The sequence below is a fragment of the Aedes albopictus genome, chromosome 2 (genome assembly GCF_035046485.1).
Source record: "Aedes albopictus strain Foshan chromosome 2, AalbF5, whole genome shotgun sequence".
In the NCBI taxonomy this organism is placed as follows: domain Eukaryota; kingdom Metazoa; phylum Arthropoda; class Insecta; order Diptera; family Culicidae; genus Aedes; species Aedes albopictus.
In genome coordinates this window covers 413,267,728-413,291,648 of record NC_085137.1, presented here as the reverse complement: position 1 = coordinate 413,291,648, position 23,921 = coordinate 413,267,728, and the positions used below count along the sequence as shown (strand labels likewise).

At 45.4% G+C, this 23,921-nt stretch overlaps 1 protein-coding gene and 1 long non-coding RNA gene across 2 annotated transcripts in view; both read left to right on the top strand.

The window, feature by feature from the left end:
* Positions 1–23,921, top strand: part of LOC134286862 (tetra-peptide repeat homeobox protein 1-like) — a 265,454-nt gene that overhangs the window by 125,562 nt on the left and 115,971 nt on the right. The window lies entirely within an intron of this gene.
* Positions 1,718–23,393, top strand: LOC134287337 (uncharacterized). The gene is made up of 3 exons (XR_009997226.1): positions 1,718–2,280; positions 8,263–8,369; positions 21,985–23,393. It is a non-coding gene; the product is annotated as an uncharacterized LOC134287337 (long non-coding RNA).

Here is a 23,921-nt window from a genome sequence, read left to right as displayed (position 1 = left end):
TTTTTCGACTTTTTTTTAGTAAAGTGGCCCACTGTGCCTTTTGTGTGCATTTTACAGTATAAGCTAAGATATCTTCGGAAGAAATGTCAAAAATAGCAGAATGAAGAAGTTTTCTTCTAGAACGCTTCTATAAAAAGCTAAAACTGATCTAGATCAGTTGCAACTTGTCTAGATCAATTGTCATGTAACCAGATTTTAGTGCAATCTCTTACAAGACACTTCTCTGAAGACACCAAAACTCTAGGATGGATATCCAGAGCACTAGAGGTTTTGCCTGTCCATAACAGCGTTCTGCCCCAGTGCGGGACGGCCCATTATATCTCAAAAATATATAAGGGGCTGTCCATAAACCACGTGGTCATTTTTTTGGGACTTTTCAAACCACCCCCCCCCCCCCCGGTTGGTCATTAGTCCATACAAAAAATTTTATTTGTCCATACAAAATGGTCATTGGCCGAACCCCCCCTCATGACCACGTGGTTTATGGACAGCCCCTAACAACGCCAATTGTTCTTCTAACTATTTTGAAAATAAAGTGGATTGTGTAACACTACTTAACGAAGTGGCAAAAGCTATTACCACAAGTGAAGACCTGAAACTATCGTCTCCGGAGTAGTGTGGTTGTTCTGCAATATATCAAAACTATCTTGGAATGACAAAGGTTCATAATAATAACTTCAGGTTGGTCCAGTCACCGCGATTGACTATGCAACGTTACTCAGATATGGCTGCTGCTACGAGTGTAGACCTGAAGTTCTGAACACCAAGGTAGTTTTGTTGATCTGGAATATCCCTATAGTGTCTCTTAATGACATTTGAGATTTGAAGGGCTTCACGGATCACAACAGATTATTTATGGAAAAAACACATAGAGCTACTCTTGTAGATTTGAAAGTCTTCAAAATAGAACAGTTTGGACGACCCTCAATATCCCAAAGGTTTATAATAAACAAGTAGTATTCAGATTGCTCCAGTAAGCACGGTTGACTATGCATCGTTACTCAGCATAACAGATGTGGCTATTAGTACGAGTGTAGACCTGAAGTTGTAAACTCCAAGGTAATTTGGCTGACTTGGGATATCCCTATAGTATCTTTAAATGATATTGTAGATGTCAAAATCTTTCGGATTTTGGATTCCGGATTCGTAGAATATGCAATGCTATTAGGAATTAGAAATTCCTTTACATAGTTCGATTTCTCCATTTGCATTATTCTTCCATTCAACGATTTGAGATATGCACTATACTTACACAATTAAAGTAGGTTCCTTCTCAGAAACACCCTCAACCGTACCAGCGGTAATTCTAACTGTAAGCTTGTGACATAAACGCTTACTGATATCTTAGTATATGAAGTAGAGGGAGGCAAGCTCGTGCAAAGGATAAACCTCACCAGCAAAGCCTCCCTCCTCATCATCGTCATCACTCGCGTCATTATCGTTTGCATTGCAAACGTCGTCCTCTGTGCCATGCTAGCAGCAGCAGCAGCGGTTCACACTACCAGGCTAGGCGTTTATACGGAAAGGATATCCTACTAACAAACTACCGCTCGCTCCAACTCCAAGGACCAACCGACGACGACGGCGTCGTCCGTCAGAAAGGATAACCAACGCCGGTGCACACGGGTGGCACGGGCGAGCAAATAATATACACAGCAAATCAAAAACGAATCGTCCGTCGTCGAACCAACGGACGGAAACCCGAGAACGGGGGCTAGTGGCACTTATTTTGCCCACGGAAAGGTTAGTTTATTTCCTACGGTCGAACGGTTCGGATCGAATTTGAACGGAAGTGGCGACGGGGCTGTCCACGTGGTTGGTTGATTCGCTTGCGGTTTGAACAGGTGTGCGCGCGTGTCGCGGTGTTTGTGGTGTTGCCTACCTTGCAGGCGCATTCCGTCTCGCGGTGGATGGTCGTCGTCTGACCATAATTATCGCGATTTCGCCTTCTGCCACTGGCTGAACTGGGAGCGAAAAGTTTTGATGGCGTGATTCAGGGCAAAGCGGTGCGGTGCCCGGTTTGTTAACCTGTGATTACGAACCATACAGCAAAGGTTCGGTCGACAAAGAAAAAGGGCTGCATCGGAAGAACAAAGTCAGTGAGTGAAACAAGTTTGTAACGGAAACGGAATGAATAGGGAACAGTTAGGTTACGTGGCAGCGGATATTGATCGATAACGATAAGTGAAATTTGATGTCCGTTGATATCATCGTTGCAACGGGTCGAAGTGGGGCGAGATTGTGCTCGTTATGGAAATGATTATCGCTGTGAGTGAAAAGGTGAGTATTTTCTACACTCGTTGTTGTGATTATATTATCATTTATTTTCGTAACGTATTTTAGTGATCATACATATGAAGGCTTAGTATTTGATTTGTTATAGACGAGAATTATTGTTGAGTAGTTGGAAAACTTGGAATTGTCCCTCGATCTGCTCCTGAGACTCACATCCACTCTCACAGGGGGAAACATCTCATCATAGCCCAAGCCATAGCGCTCATGGAGCGCGTGGGCCACTATGCGAGCCTTGTACAACTTCTCACACAAGTTCCAGCAAGACTCATTGTTGGACTCTTGGGCAGCTTGAAAGCTGCTTAAGATGCTACTTGGAACTAGACATTTGAGCCGCTGCCGATACCTGTTGTCTCACGTCGACGCCGAACGAGGGATCGGCGGTGCGCCGTACGTCGCTGTTTGTCACGCCGCCGATTTTCCTTTTTCGATGATCAGAGCACAAACAAAATTAAGTTTGAAGTTGAGATTAAAAATTCTCACGATCACCATCATAAGAGTTTGGCTGCAATAATGTATTTCTCATCATCAATTTTCTCATTTGTTAATGTAGTATTATCATTTTTTTAACTTTTTTTTTTGGAAGGCTCGGGTGCCACATGGGCATAACTGAGCCGAAATCTTTTGTTTTAACATTGGTTTTATGCCGGGGCCCGTAGCGTAGTGGCTACACGTTTACCACAGACAAACAGACGTAACACTCTGATAATTCCCATCGTACTTCGATTTAACGATCTTTTTCAAAATTTGATAGTTGGCCAACTACCCACCTGTGGCGCTCACATCGTTTTTGTTCAAGTTTGACGTTTGCTCACTACCGCCACCTAGTTGATGGTCGGCCAAACTTAGTCATTTTAGCATTGGGCGAATATGTTTCCGTGACTATGATTTGAATCGAAAAATGTTCGAAGTGTTACGTCTGTTTGTCTGTGCGTTTACCTCATAAGAGGATGGTCATGGGTTCGATCCCAGCCCCGGCACTTGCAATTTTTCATCAGTTGCTCTGAGAGCGGCTGACACCTGACCCTCTTCTGAGCATATGCTCTAACGAACCCGGAAACTTGGATCTCGGCTAATGGCAACTCATAAGGGACCCCCAATCGGACTGGAAATGGAACAGGGAGCCACACAGCAACATCGTGAGCATCATTCTACTACGGACAGGGTAGAAAAGTGACAGCAGCGCGCAAAGCCTACCAGTTCGAATTATAATTAGTGGAATTAGAATAAAATACATTTAGGCGCTGTACAAAGTGTAAGTGCAGCCGCCAATTGGAATCGCTCACGCAGTGCCCTAGTGGACAAAAGAGCTGTAAATTAGGTTAAGTGGTCGAAGAATAAAAAAAAACATTGGTTTTACACCCACGAGACGCGACAACGAGAACGGACACAACACGTTTTGTTCTTACTAAAGTAGTAAGAACAAAACGTGTTGTGTCCGTTCTCGTTGTCGCGTCTCGTTGTAAATAGTTCTTACGTGTGCACAAACCCAAGTAATTGAGTGATTGGTTTTACATTTTACAATTTATTACTGCCTGAATACCATGTTAGTTTGGGAAGCCGAAGTACTCGCGACTGTTTCGAGGTTAAGGATTGAAAAAAAAGAATAAAAAACAAAATTAAATAAAATTTGGAAGGAGGGATTTATGGAATTAAAACTAAACTATTTGCTAACTTATACTAAAAACATTGATGGGACAAATGGTCCATATCTGTAACGGAACCAAAAATAAAGGACTTTATCGATAGAAAACGACAAGACGAGGACAAACGGAAGGGGGCGACGACAGACAGGGGCAAACAACAAAACCAAATGGCAGACAATGATAACAAGAACGTACCACATCAAACTCTAACATCAACACGTTTCAAAAATTGATAAATGAGATTCATGTATTCCAAATAGTATTATCAATTATGAAATAGAAAAATACCTTTGAAGTTCTAGACGCTGGTCAAAACAGTTCTCTAGAGCTTCCCCATGAGATTATCCAGAAACTGACCGTATTTTCGGAAATACATAATACTATTGGGATAAAATCAACATAAAGAAATTGATCACTGAAGATATGCCCTTATGATATTAACAAAAAAAAACAGATTAACCCACCTAGTGGTGATAGTGCCTTTCTCGTCAAATATGTACTCATGATCTTTCCATCGATGTAGGCCAAAGTGCTTTTAAGTCCTGGATTTGCTATGTCACATGCATGGGTTTGGTTCGCGTTTATATCTGACCAAATCTGACACATTGAGCCGGTTCCGGAGCTCAGCCGGTACTCTCAAATGTGGTTTGAGTAAGTTTTCTTGCTGATTGTTTATCAGGTCATTGAAAAAGCCAAGATGTGATGTGGCTCATGCATGGGATTGGTTACATCTGACAACATTCTACGGGACACCCGGACCCGGAACCGGTTCGAGAGCACTATCGGTAGTTTTAAATGTAGTATGAGTCCATTTTCTTGCAAACCGTTCATATATTACCAAAATAAGCCGTGGTTTGATGTATCGCTTGCATGGGGTTGGTCACGAGACTTCTTGAACCGGTTCCAGAACACTGACGGTAGTCTTAAATGTGGTCTGAGACTAGTTTCTTGCTCATTGTTCATTGGGTGATCGAAAAATCCGCTATTTTATGAGCATGGATTTGTTTCACTTTTACATATGAACACATCTGGTGGGGACACTACCGGTTGCCTCGAAAGTGGTCTAATACTATTTTCTTATTATGATATGACTCATCCCCGGTTATTAACAAACAAACAACAACAATATTTATATGTAGATATGTATTAAGTGTGAAATGTACTGAAATAAGTCTACGATTGATTGACAACAATAAATAAATAAATAAGTCACTAACCGTCATTAGGTTACCATGGGTTTGTTTAATTTTGCATTTTACCACTTGCAGCGGGACACCCAGAACCGGTTCCGGATAGTACCGATTGTCCTAAATATGATCTGATACTAGTTTCTTGCTAACTGTTCATTAGGTTTCCTAAAAGGCCGCGAATTTATGCGCCGCATGCATGAGTTGGGGTCTCCAGTTAGCCTAGTGGTTAAGGCTATGGATCGTCAATCTGGAGACGGCGGTTTTGATTCCCGTTCCGGTCGGGAAAATTTTCGCGACTCCCTGGGCATAGTGTATCATTGTACTTGCCTCAAATATACAAATTCATGCAATTGCAGGCAAAGAAAGCCCTTCAATTAATAACTGTGGAAGTGCTCAAAGAACACTAAGTTGAAGCGAGGCAGGCCAAGTCCCAGTGGGGACGTAGAGCCACAAAGAAGAAGAAGAAGAAGAAGCATGAGTTTGGTTCATCTTTACAATCGACCAATTCCTACGGGACACCCGGATCCGGTTCTGGAACACTACCGGTAGTCTTTAATGTGATATGAGGCTATTTCCTAGCAAACCATTCATCAGGTCATCGAAAAAAGCGCTATCTGATGTGTTGCATGTTGGGTTTTGTTCACATTTATATTTGGCCACTTCCGGCGGGATACCCTAAACCGGTTCCGGGGCACTACCTGTACACACTTAAATTAAATCGCCGACCTCAGCAAACGGATTGCCGAGAACCCAACAGCCGAGAATCCGGTAAATATTTTCACTGAATCTCGGTAAAAGTTTTACCGAGATGTCGTTAAAACTTTCCCGATATCTCGGTAATCCAGATCTCGGCAAAGATCACCGAGACTCGGTAATGGTTTACCGAAATCTCGGTATTTTTTTTTACCGAGAATCAGTAAATATTTTACCGAGATATCAGCTGTTGGATTCTCGGCAAACCGTTTACCGAGATCAATTTCTGAATTTAAGTGTGTAGTCTGAGATGTGGTCTGAGATGTCTTGCTGACCTCTTTTCAGCTGAGAAGCAGGCTTTGTCCCAATGAGGACGTTACCCAGAACCGGTTCCGGGGCACTATTAACTGTTCATCTGGTTATCTAAAAAGTAATTTGATGTGTCACATGAATAGGTTTGGTTCTATTCTACATTTGACCACTTCCGGCGGGACACCCGGAACCGGTTACGAAATTCTACCGATTGTCCCAAATATGGTCTTAGACTATTTTATTGCTTACTGTTAATCAGGTTATCGAAAAAGTTGCGGTTTAATGTGTCGCATGCAATGGTTATTGGCATTTTCATATCTGACCCCTTTCTGGGGTACCGGTCCGGAACACCTAGATGGCAATATCTCCTTAACGGCTGAACCGATTCGAACCATTTTCAATAGAAAACAATGGGACCAGATTCTGTGTCGAATGAACCGCCGGTCATTAAAATCGGTTGAGGTTTATTTCCAAAAAGTGACGTGAGTTTAGTTTATTTTGTACACACACAGACATCACATCAATTCGTCGAACTGTGTTGATTGGTATATGTGACTCGACCCTCCGGGCCTTCTATCAAAAAGTCATTTTTTGAATGAACATATTCGACAATGGTTTTTCATAAGGGCCCAACTGACTTGATCGATTTCTCTTCGTCGAAATCAGCAAATTTTGCGTTACGTAATATTTGAATGAACCCTTCGCACTTCAACTAAAAAAAAATTAGAAAACTCAATACACATTCTGTAATAACACAAAGAGAGGATCGATGAAGAGAAATCGAAAATGTCAGTTAGGCCCAAATGAAAAATTAGTGTCGATATAGCCTTTCCAGTACACTTAGTGTATGAGAAAGGCAAAAAGAGAGCGTTTTTACAATTTGAAGTCTGGTCATAGGAATTATGGAATGTACATTTTTTTCCTTTTTTTGTTTTTGGGAAAACTATACAAAAGACTTTTGAAAAAATTTGGCATTCCAGGGTGTGCATTCAAATGCGAAACTTTTGCAAGTATGTTTTCGATTTTTTCATTATATTTTATTCAACCTCCATCTTTCACATCGCTTTAGAATTTTCTTAAGAGATTAACTCAGAAGGATTCAGCGATTCCTCCAGAAAAATCTTCCCAGATCCTTGAAGGACTTTCTTCAGGGATTCCTACTGGATTACTTCGAAGATTGCTCTAAGATTCCAATCACGGAATCCTCCAGAAGTTCCTTTTGAGATCTCTTCAGTCTTACCCTTTGGCCTTACAAATGTCCTTCAGCCTTATGAGCTTCGGTCGAATAGCCTGGCACCGAATTCCATTTAGGGATTTCCGCTGGCTTTCCTTCAGTGATCTCTCCTGGAGTTCCTTCGAGGATCACTCTAGGAATTGCTTCAGGTATTTATTCTTTCTGATATTTCCTCTGGAATTTCTTCAGGAATTACCCCAGCAGTTCTTTCAGTAATCTCTGCAGGCGTTCTTTCAAGGATTCTTTCTGGAATTCTTTACGAAATTTCTTCACCTAAGTAGGGTCTTGTGCCATTTGGGCAGGTGTACTTATTTTGAGCACTTGTCGCTATTATTAAGTCAATTTCATACCAACTGATTTGCATTTTTGTATAGGTTTAGATAAAGTACGTATCTATCCGTGCCCAAAATTAGGTTATTAGTTATAGAATAGGCTTAGTTATAGCGGCAAGTGTCGTGGCTTAGTTAGTAAACCACTTGTCTAGCGTATAAGAGTTGTGAGTTGAAATCTCACCTGAGCTGTGGACTTTTTTTTCCTAATTTAACCAATAACTTACCCATCCGTACATATGTACGTTGAGTTATTTGAAAATTCACAATTGACTACACGGATTGCTATACCAAAAAATTGCACTTCGAATGAGAAATTTTTCAAGTCCAGTAGATTCCAAGAGGTTATAAATACCATCATAATGCCTGCCAGGATTAGTCCAGAAATTTCTTCAGAGATTTCACCAAGACTTTCAGATATCGATGTAGATGTTTCTTCAGAGTTCATTCAAGGAACTCTTCAGAATTTACTTCAGATATTATCTCAGAAGGACCCAAGGATACCTCCAGGAGAATTCAGTAATTCCTTCAAAAAGTTTTTTTTTCCTTTTCACTTTCTTCCACAGATTGCTCCTGCAGTTCATTCGGAGATTTTTCTGGAAGTCCCAAAAAAATGACCACGTGGTTTATGGACAGCCCCCTACCAGGATCTCGTGGATTACAATGAGGCAAGGTAGCGGTGATAGTATACTGCCTAACTCCAACAACGACCCGGGTGAGATCGGTCAAGAAACCGTTGAGCAGTACCCTGCACGAAAATGCTCTGTACTGTGCTTCAATGAGCCCGATGATTTTCTCAGGAACACCGTTGCGCCTGAGGGCTTCCCACATGCTTTCGTGATTGAGACGGTCCAAAGCTTTTTATGATATGGAGCGTGGCAATATGGCCACACAGGATCGTATGATACGGAATCCAGCTTGCTGCCGTCCAAGAATTGCGTCAATCTTCTCCTCCATCCGGTTAAGGATCACTTTTGAGGGTTTTGAGAACGATCGCCCACAGTCAGGTCACCCTTTCAGGGCACCTTTAACGGCTCTATTCGATTCCATTTCACGAATGGTTGTTACTATCTCCTGCACTGATGCAGCTTCGGTGTTGACACGGGTAATGCGTTGAACCCTTGGCGGATCATGCTGAGGTGTTGATGGCGTGGCCGACATGTGAAAAAGGTGTCCAAAGTGCTCGAACCAGCATCTTTCACGGGCATCGTAGTTTTCTTCTTAGTCCCACTTAGGCGACATGAGATATCGTAGAGGAGGCGAATATCGCCGGTATTTGCGGCTTTCTTGCCATCGTTGGCTAGGGAGTCCACCCACGCTCTTTTGTCCTGTAACCCGTGGTTACAATTTTGTTCTAAATTTGTGAACACCACTGTGTTTTGTATCATTTTAATTTGTTTTTATATTATTTTTATTTGATATTTATTTAGTTAAAATTAGGGAAATAAATTCGTATATATATTGTATCGGTGAGGCATTTGACCCCCAATCTCCCCACCCCATTGCACACATCGAAAGCAGCAGCAGCAGAAACAATCGAGTGCGGTGTGTGGTGTTGTTTTGTTTTGATCAAACAAGAGGAAAGTTACGAACCACGTAGTGCGACGGACGCATTTTTTACAACCCGTTTTTATCACCTAGTAAAGGAGTGAAAGAGTGCCGTTTTCGCGCGGAATGTGCTAGATGGTTGTTCCTAGCATCGTCGGGAGTGAATACACCACAAAAGGTTCCCCCGAAACATAGTGCCGGCCCGTGGTTCGGGAACCAAAGTGCAGTGCAAAAGTGCAGTGCTAGGGTGAGGACCACCGCCATTTGCGGTTCGCCAAGAGTCCAATATCCCACCGTCTTCGCTACACGGGCTCAGTCAATAGAGCTTTGTCTCGCCCGTGTAGCTAACAGTCAAGGAAGACGAAGACAGGTAGGTACAAAGGGGCGTACCACCTGTGATAGTTCGCCGCGGTGACTATCGGAACTGTCTACGGCGAGTAGGCAGTTCGGTGTTTTACACCACCGTCGCTGAGGGGGTTCCAACAAAATCTCACCCCCTTGGCTAATTAGCAAAGGATAGTTTTATTGCCCAAGAAGAAAAGTGAGAAGAAGAGGAAAGAAGAAGAAAAAGAAGGAGGAAGCTCCGCACAAACCGTGTGGAGCAGAAGCCGACGACTATCGTGCCGACCACCACCACTGCAGCAAGGGCCCCAACGAAGTCGACCAACATAGTGTGGGGAGAACGGGACAAAACGAAGGTCAGAATAGAATATAAGTTTTTATTGCAAAATAGATTTATTATTATTTTCAAATTAAATTCCATCCGAAATCCTTAATTTAGTGGAGGTACCCTGCTTAAGGCCGCCCTGCCGGGTAACATCGGGTAAGGGCTGAAAGCCTTTCCTTACAGTCCCACCTTCATTAGCGTTTCACTTCTCGAGCGCTGACGGGCTACGGTTTTGGCTCCTCATGTTTTTTCATGCTCAATCGCGGCTGTGGCGTTCCTTCGCTCCTGTATCATCCTCCATGTGTTATCTGTGAGCCACTGCTTTTTCTGGATGCGTCTCACCCAAATTATTCTCGCCGGTGGCGATGAAGGCGTTCTTGATGGCGCTCCATTGATCTTCTACGCTTCATCCACGCAATGCCGCACATCAAGCTGGCTCCGTCTCCCTTTTCGGATGGAGATGTGGTCGATTTTATTTTCCGTGACGCCATCACGGGAACCCCTTGTCACTTTGTGCACTGGTCGATGAGGAAAGAGCGATCCCCCAATCACCATGTCATTGTTGCCACAAAACTCTGCAAACAGCTCTCCGTTTTCGCTCATTTCTCCGAGTCCATAAATGGCGTCCCATGACGGGCTCATAGTCCGAGTTGTCGGAACGAACCTTCACGTTGAAGTCGCCTATGAGGATCTTGATTTCGAACTCTTGTCCACGACAGCATTCAGTTGGCTGTAAAAGATGTCTTTGTCTTGCATTTCAGCAGCATCAGTTGGTACGTATCATTGGATCATGGTAAGGTTTCGAACCCGTGTTCTGAATCTGGCCACAATTATCCTCTCATTAATAGATTACCACTTCATGAGCGCTAAGCAGGAAACCAACTCCACGGTGGTGAGGAGCGTGTTCACCTCGTAGGTCAGAATATAGCAGAATTTGACCCGATGTCAATCTTTGGTCCCTAAAGTTTGGCCGACGGACTTCGCTCAGTCCTAGGATCTTAAACTTCATACGGCATGCCTTATTGGCTAGCTGTGCCAGTTTACCCTGCTGGGCTAGGGTTAATACATTCCAAGTTCAAATTCGTATCCGTTGTTTCGCGATAACAGTCGTAGCCGTTGAATCAGTTCGTAATCTTTCATTTTCGGTTTCAGTAACGTTTTTTTTTTTGGGTTTCGGAGACAGTAGGCTAAGAATAGGTTAGAAACTACTGCACAAATCGTGCATTCTTTATAAGATGTACCAAAACTGGAAGTGAACCCATCAACCCAAAATGAACTTGAGCGTTGTAAGGGTTTAACTTTGTCCAGACATCGAATGAAGGTGCCTTGAAAAGTGAAACAATAGAAATGGAATTATCGAAGATTGTCGCCGTGCCCTTCTATATTCGTTCACTACTAGCGACCCGTGTCTAAACCGTCGTCTACTATCGATTGAATATTTTATTGGGCATTGAAATAATGGAAGGCCCAATGTTTTCCCGTCACCACATGCTACCAACCAACCCCAACCCGCTTACTTCACTGTGAGGATTCACCTGGTTCTGTGAATCGGGGGGAAAGCCAGTCGTACTCAAACCTAACAACCCCATTCAAATACGTTCAATACAGTAGTCACCAGGCAAGATCTGAACGCGCGGTTTCAGAGATTGTGAATCTTGTCAGGATGGGCTTTTGCTTTCCTTCTGTCGTTGATGGTATGTATTATGAACGGGCCCAGCCAAAGGACGGAAAAAGGGTTCGGTTTCCATGTCGCAAATTAAAATTCAACTAGCTCTGCTGTTCTATATCTGTATCGCTATCAATATCCTCGCTCTTGGGGCAATGAAAAAAAAGCTCCGGTACGGAATCCAGCCGGAGCGGCTGGAAGTCGATGTTTGTGTTTGTTTTTTAGCTAGACCGACCGGTTGTTGAAACGGTCAGTGTAAGGCATGGCCAGGCTACAGTGTAATCGATACCACTACTGGGCACAGCAGCAGGCCACCGTTACTCGACCATTGGTCGGTCGGTTGATGGCATGGTTGTTTGGTCCCGTTTGAATGAACGAGCAAGCAAAAGAGGGCTAATAGACGTCGAAACGACGGTCCAGTGTTGGGGAAAGTGTGGCTTTTTGGTGTTTGTATGTAGGGAATGATGATTCATAGCTGGAAGCGACACTTTCGTTGTAATCCAAGCTATTCATTTGTGATTGGACTTGTGTACAGTATGAAAAACGAGGTTATTAAGCATCTACCAGTGAATGGAAAATTTCATAGACATATTGGCAATGTTCATTAAAAACTTCTAAAAAGTCTAAACAACGGGAATACGCCTGTCTAATTGAGTCATAGAATCATTTGGCAGTTAAAAATGCCACTAGTTAAGCATTTATTTTTATGCATTTAATTTATGACCCTTTTTATAGTCTGCATAAAAAGAGCAAGAATATTGTACTTAAGAAAATGCACTAATGACGGTAATTATGGCAACGGCAGGCAGGGGCTTCAGTTGGTTTCAGGAGTGGTATGGGGGGCCTCAACTGCGTTTCAAGAGGTCTCAGGGGGTCCAGGAGAATTTCAGGGATACCACGGGCGATTTAAGGGGTTTTAGAGGCGTTTTAGGAGATTTATGGGGGTACCAGGATATCTCATAGGCGTTCCAAGGGAGCCCAGGGAGATTCAGGGGATACCAGAAGGACTCAGGCGCGTGGGGGAGTCCCCGAGGTTCTCAGAGGGCTCCGTGGAGTCTTAGGGGTGCATCAAAGGATCTCATAGAGTTTCAGGGGGTTCCAAGGGTCCCAGAGGCATTTCGGGGTGTGTCAGGAGCGTTTCAGCGGATGTCTTGGGGTACTAGGAGATCTCAGGAGCGTTTCAGAGAAGGTTGTACCTGGTACCACACTGAAAAACGGGACCCTCAGGGAGTTTCAGGGGGTCTTGAAGGCATCAAGGACGATTCAGGAGGTCTAAGGGGTGCACGTTGTCTGTGACAAAAAACATTATCAAAAAATCGAGTCAAGTACAAGACACTGAAGACGACCTTACAGTTGAGGTCGAAATACGTATCTGTCAAAGGATGCAGATTCTTAGTGGAACAGTATTTCACTCGATTTTCTTTTTACTTCTCAAAAAATCGGTATCGCAAAGTCACCCACCAAATGAAAGCTAAGGATCACCTTTTTGATTAGGTGCTGAGAGGAAATGTTCTATTGAGAGTTTTCGCACTCTTTTTTTTATTTTTTTCGCGACTTCTAGAACAAGCTTCCAAGCAATACCCATTTTTAGGGTACGTTTCACCCAAACTTTATGGGTCTCCAGTTAGCTTAGTGGTTAAGGCTATGGATCGCCAATCCGGAGACGGCGGGTTCGATTCCCGTTCCGGTCGGGAAAATTTTCTCGACTCCCTGGGCATAGTGTATCATTGTACTTGCCTCACAATATACAATTTCATGCAATGGCAGGCAAAGAAAGTCCTTCAATTAATAACTGTGGAAGTGCTCAAAGAACACTAAGTTGAAACGAGGCAGGCCCAGTCCCAGTTGGGACGTAGAGCCAAAAAGAAGAAGAAGATCACCCAAACTTTGTATGGAAAAATAACCCCCGATAGAACATTTCGATCATTGCACCAAATGAAAGAATAGACCCTTAACTTTCATTCACTGGATGACTAAGGAACACTGATGTTTTTCTAATTACATATTTCTATCATAGATACTGTGGGGCGTATCAGGGCGTCCCAGGGAGTTTTAGGGAGTTCCGGTGGATATTAGGGTGATACGTGCAGGTCTCAGGGGGTAACTGGAGGTCTTAGAGGCCTTTCAGTGTATCTTAGGGGGTTGAAGAGAATCTAAATAAGACGGTCTCAGAGGAGCTCTATGAGGTCTCGCCGAAAGCCTTGATAGACCTAAAAAGGCTCCATACTCCGATACCAAAAATTTCTCGGAACGTCCCTTAAATATTCCTGAAACCTTTTGGATCTCCCTGAAGCCCTCTAAAACACCTCTGAACCCCCGTAACTCCATTAAAACCCTCTTAAACGGCTACTGCGACCCCGCCTAATCAAAATTAAAACCCCTTGAACCGCTCCTTAAACCCCTACAATATTATTGAAATGCCCCTGAATTCGCCGTAATTCTTTGCAAACCCTTGAACACCCGTAAAAGGCTTCTAAGATCTCCGGAACTCCTTGAAACGACCTGAAAAAGCTTCTAAGACCCCTAAAAAACCGTGAAACCCCTTGAAACTTCTATAATTACATTAAAACGCCCTTTAAATCCCCGTAATCCATTTGAAAATGCCCCGCTTAAAAGGTTCTTAGTCCAAATGCACCCCCTTTCCCCTGGGGTTTCTGGGAACTTCCTGAAAAACCGCTAGGCCCCATCACAAATTCCCGGGAGCAGGATCTGTTGTCGCGAACTGAGATCTGAATAAACTAGATAGTTCACACGAGACCCTTACGCAATTTTCCGTCGTTACTTTGATTGGTATTGAAGCTTCTCACGAAATTAACTACTCACGAAGCCACTTTTCCCAAGTAACACACTTGTCACAGAAAAGTAACGGCAGCACAGGTTCTTGTTGCCACGAAGTCACTGTGACTTACTTCTAGCAAGTAGGTATTTGCTTGTTAAAAGTTATTCCAGTGACTTCTGCACAACATAAACCTGCGCTGCCGTGACTTTTCTGTGATAAATGTGTTATTTGGATTGTCCCTAGATGTCCATAGTAGCGGTTGATCATTTCGTGTGAAGTCAATGAACAGGCGATGCATTAATTACTTGGTATTCACGGCATTTTTGGAGGATTTGTCGTACGGTGACGGACCACGCAGCGGCACCATATCGCAATATGGATAGTATGTTTCCAATGGACACCAATGTGGGCTAGTTCCAGTTATCTCGATATCGAACTCGATTGTTTGATTTCGCGATTTTGAATAGTCGTAGGGATTCCTAGCTTTGGCCGGTTTGGCCGTACGGGACGGGAGTTCATAATCGCGATTCGTGGCGCGGAAATAGTGTCTTCACAATCCTCTGCAGCATTTCTGGAGAGCGCGCAGGGAGTGCCAACGAGCCTTTTGTCCTTGCCATGACTACCCTGTAGGTATTGCCCCAGGGATTCGTGCTATGGCTGCCTGGCAGAGATCACGTCCGCTTGCGCACCTTAATCCTCCTAGTAGGCCCAACTTGTGGCGTGACCTTAAAATACGTTCCTGGCCTGTACTCAACTTAGGTAGCTAATTGGATGGAAAAAGGTTCTGATGAACACTCCTGATCAGCACTGATTCGGCTCTGTACTCAATCCCCATAAGCGCCTGTGCCAACCCTCGAGTGGCCTCCCTGCTTGCATAGATAACCACCAGGATCATTGACGACTACTTCATTTGCATTGGCAGTGAGGGATAGCGTCTCTAAGGAGGGCCAAACAGAAATGACTACCAAATCCATAAACCATGTGATCGAGACTGGAGAGGTAGAGAGAACGGCGTTGAACCCGGTCGCGCGAGACCGACTGGCGAGATCGCCACTACGAGGGGCTGGTGTACCCACCAGCGAAAACGCGACAGGAGGTTCTACAGGAGGAGGAGCTGGTATTGCCGAATAGCTGGACGAACTGATCGACTACACGAGCGGGCGTTCTACCACCAGCAAGAACCTAAAACAGGGCCTACTGAAGCTCCGCAAATCACTGCCTCTGGCAAAGAAGGAGTATGATCTGCTGGTCGAAGACCGGAGTGCGACTAATGCAAGCATGAAGGAAAGACAGGCCAAACCGCCCTACGGCTCGAGCTGCACGTCAAAACCTGCAGAGGAGACGCGGCGCAAGAAGCGTCGGCAGTGGCGGGCGATAAGCCAAAGAGGAAGAAAGGGACGGCCAGCGCGAGTAACCTTGCTGCCAAGTCGGTAGCGATACGCGCGATGGGCAGGGACACCGAGCCACAAGAGGCGAACCTTAATAGGAACGGTGGCCAACCGAACCAAGGGAAAGAGTACTCTTGGATTACGGTCGGAAAGAGGAAACGTGTGAGAAAAGTGGAGTCAGCTCACAAACGCGAAGGAAGCGACACGCTGGTCTTCAGAACCGAGGCAGACACGTATGCCGAGGTGTTGAGGGGCATGCGAGACGAAAACCGTCTTTGCTCGCTGAGCGCGGATGTAAAAAGCATCTAGCGCACCATGATAGGATAGATTATGCTAGTGCTGAAGCATGAGGTGGCCAAAAAAAAGTCGTCTCCTACAAAGCACTAGCTCAAAAGGTATTGGGCGAAAAGGTGCAGGTAAGAGCCCAAAAAGGCGGAGGCGACTCTCTAGTATTAAAACTTGGACGAGATCGCCTACGCAGAAGAGCTCGCAGCTGCACCCTAACAGCAGAGGTAGCTGCATTAAGCATGCACGCAGAATGCCACGATCAAGCTCCTCATAGGTCTGGGAGCCGAGAGCGCAGTATTAGGCGTACTCAAGGACGTACTCGTACAGGCGAGATGAACCTGGAGCTGAAGCGCAATAAGGAGCGCAAGGGCGCCGCCTACAAGAGGATGGCGGAAGAGGTCCTTGGCGAAGGAGTAGAAGTGAGGGCTCTCACACAATAGGCGACTCTGAAGGTCAAAGACCTAGACGAGGTCACCGAAGTGGAAGAGCTCGTCACGACACTCGGCAACAGTGCAATGTGAAGGTGGCCGCCACAACCGTTAGGCTACAGAAGGGGCCAGCAGGGACCCAGATAGCGTTGATTCAGCTACCTGTGGCGGACGTCAAAAAGTCCGCTAAAGTAGGCTAGTGCATATGTCATCTGACGTTCCACGTGCCAACGGAGGTTTGCTTTAGGTGTCTGGAACCAGGACAAAAATCATGGGACTGCAAAGGCCCTGACAGGAGCAAACTGTACAGGAGTTGCGACGCCGAAAACCATAAGGCACAAGGCTGGATGAGTCGGTACCGGGAAATCCTCGCCTTCAAGAAAGCCGCAAGAACAAATCACAGTGCAGGTAAAGTAGATAAACCTAAACCACTGTGACATAGCTCAGCAACTGACGGGGCCCGTGGCGCAGTGGTCCACACGTTCGCTTCATAAGCGGATGGTCATGGGTTCGAACCCAGCCCCGGCACTTGCAATTTTTCGTCAGTTGCTCTTCCCCCCGAGAGCAGCTGGCACCTGACCCTCTTCGGAGCATATAGCTCCAACGGACCAGGAATTTGGATATCGGTGAACCGCAACTCATAATGGACCCCCAATTGGACTGGAAAAGGAACAGCAGCCGCACATCAGCATCATCGTGCTCATCATTCTACCTTGTACAGCGTAGAAGAGTGAAAGAAGCACAAAAGCAACCAGTTCAATAAAGTAGAATAGAATAGAATACATTTAGGCGATGTACAAAGTGGAAGTGCAGCGTCCAATTGGAATCGCTCACGTAGTACCCTAGTGGACAAAAGAGCTGTAAATTAGGTTAAGTGATTAAGAATAAAAAAAAAAATAGCTCAGCAACTGCTTTGTCAGGCGGTTTCTGAGCTGAGGACTGATATCGCCATCATAACGGACCGATACCGAGTATCTGCCGGCAGGGGTAACTGGGACGCGGATGGGTTCAGAAAAATGGCGGCGATATGGACGACGGGTAAATACTCCTTCCAGGAGAAGGCTTCGTGGTCGCCAAAGTAAACGGGGTCTTCTTCTGTAGCTGTTATGCGCCTCCACGGTGGTCGATCGAGCAATTCGGGCAGATGCTGGACTGTATGACGACTGTATGACAGAGTGGAGCCCGGTGGTAATAGTGGGTGACTTCAATGCCTGGGCCGTGGTATTGGAAGCCGTTTTACGAACTTATGGGGGGAGGTGCTGTTGCCAGGTTCTTCGAGAGACAGTGGCTATGCTAGATGTTGATCTGTCTAATGGCGGTACAAAAAGTACCCTTAGTTGGAACGGAATGAAGTCGATTATGGACGATGGCTACACTCACATCGATCACCTGACGGTTCGCTACAGTATCGCTTACACACTACAACAATAGCAGGTAGCGCAGAAGCGTCTACGTCAAAGCCTAGCCCTCGCAGGTGGAAGACATCATACTTCAACGACTAGGTACTTAGGAAGGTGCTCCGCCGTGAGCCAATCCTACTCGGTTTTAGCGATGACGAGCTGGTAGTGGTGCAATGCGACCATGCCCAGGCATGTCCATCCTAGAAATGGGAGACCACCGGCTTACTGGTGGACTCAAGTGACTGCAGACCTGCGCCGTGTCTGCGAACACGATCTGAGAAAGAGAGAAACGAACGGTGGCGGCGGGTGGTGTGGTGATCACCTCTTCACAAAGTCGCGCTGAAGACTGACATAAGGGCAAGCAAAAATGCCTGCTTTGAGTGTCATTGAGAGGTGTAATGAGCAATCTCCAGAGGTGTTGGAGGATATCATCGAGGGGCTTTTTCCACGTCATGATCCTAGTCCTTTTGGCCTCCTTTCGTAGAACAGCTGGGGACTATGACTGACAATATGGAGAGGGTCAGTGATAAAGCGGGGATAGCAAAGACCCTTAGCGTAGAAAAGGCCCCAGGTCCAGACGGAGCTTTGAACCTGGCCTTAAAAGTATCTGTTGCAGAGGCTTCCAAGATGTTCAGGTCTGCTATGCAGAAATGTCTGGACAAGGAAGCTTCCCCCGATGCATGGAAGAGGCAGAGCCTGGTTCTATTGCCAAAGTCGGGGAAACCACTCGGAGACCTGTAGGCATATATTTTTTTTTAAACATTTTTTTTATTCTCAATCACTTAACCTAATTTACAGCTTTATTGTCCACTGGGGCACTACGTGAGCAATTTCAATTGACAGCTGCACTTACATTTTGTACAGCGCCTAGATTATATTTCTACTTTATCGCTGCCTTTCTGCTGCTTTCACTTTCCTACTATATACCTGGTAGAATGATGAGCACAAGGATGATGATAGATGGCCGTTGTTCCTTTCCAGTCCGATTGGGGGTCCATTATGAGTAGCAGTTCGCCGATGTCCAGGTATCCGGGTCCGTTTGAGCCATGGGGCTCAGAAGAGGGTCAGTGTCAGTTGCTCTCGGGGGAAAAGCAACTGACGAAAAATTTTAAGTGCCGGGGCTGGAAATCAAACCCATGACCATCCGCATATGAAGCGAACGTGTGACCAACTACGCCACGGGCCTCGGCGTCCTGTAGGCATATAGACCAATATGCTTGATAGACACGGCGGGGAAGGTGCTCGAAAAGATCATCCTCAATAGAATGTTGAGGTTCACCAAGGGCGAAAATGGTCTTTCGAGTAACCAGTACGGCTTCCGGAAGGGGAGGTCGACCGTAGACGCTATCTTGTCGGTTACAAAAACCGCCTAAGAGAAGGGGGATTCGCTACTGTGCAGTAGTGACTCTGGATGTAAGGAATGCATTTAATAGCGCCAGCTGGTCTGCTATTGCCGATGTGCTCTTGCGTCTGGGGATACCCGGGTACCTGTACAAGATTCTCGGAGGTTTCTTTCAGAATCGAGTACTAGTTTACAACAAAGAGGTGGGTCGGAAGTGCTTTCACATAACCTCAGGAGTCCCGCAAGGTTCCATCCTGGATCCGGTGTTATGGAATGTCATGTACGACGAGGTGTTGAGGTTAGAGTACCCAGTGGGAGTGGAGATTGTCGGATTTGCCGACGACATTACGCTCGATGTATACGGTGAAACGATCGAGGAGGTGAAGTTGACTTCCGACCACTCCATCAAGGTTGTGGAGGCGTGGATGCGGTCCAGGAAACTGGAGCTGGCTCACCACAAGATGGAGGTGACTGTTGTGAACAACCGGAAGTCGGAGTCGCAGGCGGTGATCAGTGTAGAGGCGAATGCACTATCCCGTCGAAGCGCTCTGTCAAACACTTGGGCGTGATGATCGACAATAAGCTCACCTTCGGTAGCCTTGTTGATTATGCCTTAAAAGAGCCTCCATAGCTATTGCGGCACTGTCCCGGATGGCGTCCAATAGCTCTGCGGTGTACGCCAGCTTCTGGCTAGTGTCGCTACGTCCATACTAAGGTATGGCGGCCCGGCGTAGGGCACTGCGCTAAGTATTGAATGCTACCGACGTAAGCTGGAAAGTACTTACACGCTTATGTACCTGAGGGTTGCGAGCGCGTACCGTGGACATGGAGTGCTTCGAGATGCGTGGCACAAGAGGCATACGCAGGGCTGCCAGGATGGCCTCCATGATCAAATGGCAGCGCGCGTGGTACAGTTCCACCAAAGGAAGGTGGACCCATAGGTTGATACCGAGGGTAGATAGTTGGATTAATAGGCGCCATGGGGAAGTTACATTCCACCTGACACAGGTCCTTACATGTCTTGGTTGCTTCCGACAGTATCTACACCGTTTCGGGCATGCGGATTCTCCCGAATGCCCAGTGTGCGCTGGTTTAGAGGAAATGGCGGAACACGTTTTGTTCGTGTGCCCGTGTTTTCGCACAATGCGTGATCGTATGCTTGCCATCTGCGGAGAGGACACAACTCCGGACAATCTTTTCCAGAGGATGTGTAGGGATGAGTTTGGCTGGAATGTCGTTTCAACGGCTATTACCCATATCGTCTGGGAGCTACAGAGGAGGTGGCGCGTGGACTCGGAGAATGGCTAGTCCAGATGCAGTACAAGAGGTGGTCCAGGGATTCGAAGTCGGCTTCGTAGGTCATACCGGTGCCCTGCGGTCGAGATCGACTTTTACAGCGATTAAGTGGCCGCGGAGAGGAAGTCCCGGTAGCGTTGCTGTCGTGACGTTGGCCTACTGGGTTGGTTCCGAGCCCGCGGATGGAAAGGGGTCCCCGGTAAGGGCCGGGGCAGGTGGAGATCCTGCTGTCATCAACCTTCTGGTGCATCTAATAGGGCTTGAAGGGTAGTGATCAGTCTTGCGAATAATCGCGACCATCACGAGACAATCACTTGAACCGCTTTCTGGAGTCACCCTTCCCGTGATACGAATCAGCTAGCATGTCACGCCTGGGATGACAAACATGTTGTGGGTTCCACCCTTCGCAGCTTTGCAGCGATAGCAGTTGCTGAGTATGCTTCAGGCGGGTTGCGAGAGAATCAATCTCTCTGAGCAACGATGCATAACGGGCGAAGTGAGAGCGTTTGCCGTAGCCAGGGCGAACTGCGTGGTGCGCTCAATGTGTGCGTTTAAACTGAGCTATGCAAAACGAATAGGATTTATGACGTAGTACACATGCATAGTTTAACATGCTGCTGCGCGTGCATCTGCTTGAGGCGACGGAGAGAGTCATGACACTCACATGAGCCGTATCCAAGGGAACACTGCACGAATTTATACTGGCCTGCTTACTCTCACGCGAAATTTGACGTTTGAGAGGTGTCGGCACCGCACAAACGTCAAATTTTCTGTGAGAGTAAGCAGGCCAGCAGAAATTTGTGCAGTGAACCAGTCAGGATGGTTGTAGCAAAACAAAGGTGGCCGGGTGACTATGATGGGATTCTGTCTTTTCTGGTGTTAGAGACTGTAGAGAGAGCGAATCTGAAACCGCAGAGACAGGGTGATACAAGCTTGGTGTTTATCAGCTTTTTTGCGACTTGTACGCTGATGCTTCGCGACACTGGTAGTAATACCTTTCCTTTGCAGGCAGGTTAGATCGAGTTGCACGTGGGCATCAGTTCTTGATGTCTGCTAAGCAGCTGGGCGCGGGCAGAGTTGACCCTGCCCGCCTTCCGAGAACAAAGGGAGTGGTGAGGACCACTTGGGAAACTGGCTAAGCCCCAGCATGCTACCGTGATGGACTCTCCAAAGCGAGTCATCGATGTTCGTTGTTGCAGGCTACGCAGCTAACCTTGAGGGTTCGATGCACTAGCCCCTCTCTGAAACAATATCTTCTTGGTGGTTACGGAGAGACGTAGGGTTTGGCGACCATAGGAATGTGCTTAGTGGGTCGAGGAGAAAGTAGTCCTGGATTTTACTTTTGTAGTAGAAGATGTTCTCAGCCCCACACTACCCTAACCTTCCTGTTAGGGTGTCTGTTGAGCAGATTCTCCTGATATGGTCCTGATACAGTCTATTAATGCTTGGCAACAATAATCAATTCTTTTCTTATTTCTATTTTCAGGTTTCCAACATCTCACTGCGCGTCGTTGATTGCTGATAGCGATCATCAATACTGTGCCTCCGAATTACCCTCATTTCACCCAAACAAAGTGAAATTCCAAACACATAGTTGCTGTTCGTGGCCTTGAAAGGCTAGAGTGAAAAAAGTGAGCACTTTATGAAAATTTGTGAGTTTGGTAACGATGATGAAGCTGATTGAAGTTGTTTATCAACCTGCAAAGAAGTTATTCTAGCATAGCAACGATAAAAGGGAAAAATAACACCCCGGCATAAATGTAACGACAAGACGGATTAATTTTGGATTTATATCCCTTGTCGTTTGTGTTGTGCCACCAATCCAGCGAAGTGGTATGCATAGCCTAGTCAGTCATCAAGGCCAAGGAGCAAACATGCCAGGTACACCGACGACGACGACGTCATCATCATTGGTTTCAACAGCGCCAGCAGCTGTCGTTCATGAAGATGAAGAATCGATGCGTTGCCAGGTGAGTGGAAAGTGGGCCATCTTGGGCACCGAGGAGGGATGGGAAATGCTGTTTTTATGTAAATAAATGACTGGGAATGTTCCTCCGCAGTGGTGCCTCTTGCGTGACCTGTCCAAATATATTATTGTGGGAAAATGGCCTGGGAAAAGCTGGTTTGGTTGTTTTGCGAAAATATTTTCGGAAAATGTGTGTAGGCAATAGGCATCTAGTTTTTGTGCTCGAAGGAGTGTGATTGTTGTTTTGCCTTCTGTTTCTAGTGTCGTCGGTGGAGAAGTAGGTAGGGTGACATTGGGTATTATCGGCAGGTTTGTTCTCTCCGTCATGGGGGGTTTTTGTCAGCCAAATTGTCTGAAACTTGGCCATATAATTCACATTGGTTGGGAAGGATTTGAGGCCAACTCTGAGTTCAATAGGTTTCAAAAAACCTACCAAGACGAAGAGAACAAAACGGCCGAGAATAGGTAATTTCCCCTATTTGCTAAAAATATTTGCTAACTATGTTTAGTCGATTGCAGCCATAAAGGTCTTTGTTTGGGACATCACAAATGGACACGAAAATTCGGCATTGTTAATACTGAATGGTGGGTGTAATATAACAAGGAAAGATAATTGATGCGGAAGATTGTTTTTCCCAAGGGTGATGTCAAGGTGGCGTGAAACCTTGCATACGTTTTGTACAAAACTTAAGATTGTTGAACATATGGTAAATTTTTTTACCAAAAACAACCAATGGTCAAACATCTGGTTTGACTCGATCGATTTTTTATTACTGTAAAACAGATGGTTACTCTTGAGTTTATTACTTGTCAAATACTTACCACGTGTACTCGGGGCCATAGCATAGCATAAACGCTTATGCAAATCGTGGATGCATTTACAAAGACACATTCTCATTGCCATAGCAGATTACTATAAACAATAACACAAAACCACTCATCTCCATGCACACCTTATGACAAGTGATTGCAACTTTTTTATATATTTTGTTTTTGCTACTTTTTATACATTTTTTATATTTTCAGACTAGAAAGTGCACAGCCTGAAACAGCTTCCGATACGTGATAGGATGAAAAACAAAAACGAATGTTCCAAAACTGTCAAACAAGTGTACAAAGAGTTAATCGGAAAGATCTCACCAGGGCCCTGAAAAAACACATCAAATATTGAAAAATACTCACAGATTGAAATCTTAGGAGTATGAACATGATGAGACAAGCCTTGTGGAATATATCAGATGATTTTTTCATATCAAAACATTGATTATTTACTAAATTTTACGTACACTCCTGTTCAAAAGTTTGGGGTCACCCCCTCAAAAACATGTCATTTTTTTAGGCCCAAATCTCCGCCAATTTGCGTCCGATTTCCGACCCATTTTCTATTAGCTTTCAACTGCTTTTTACAGAACTTAGCTAAAAAATCTAGAAAAAAGTTATTAAGTAAATTAATCCTT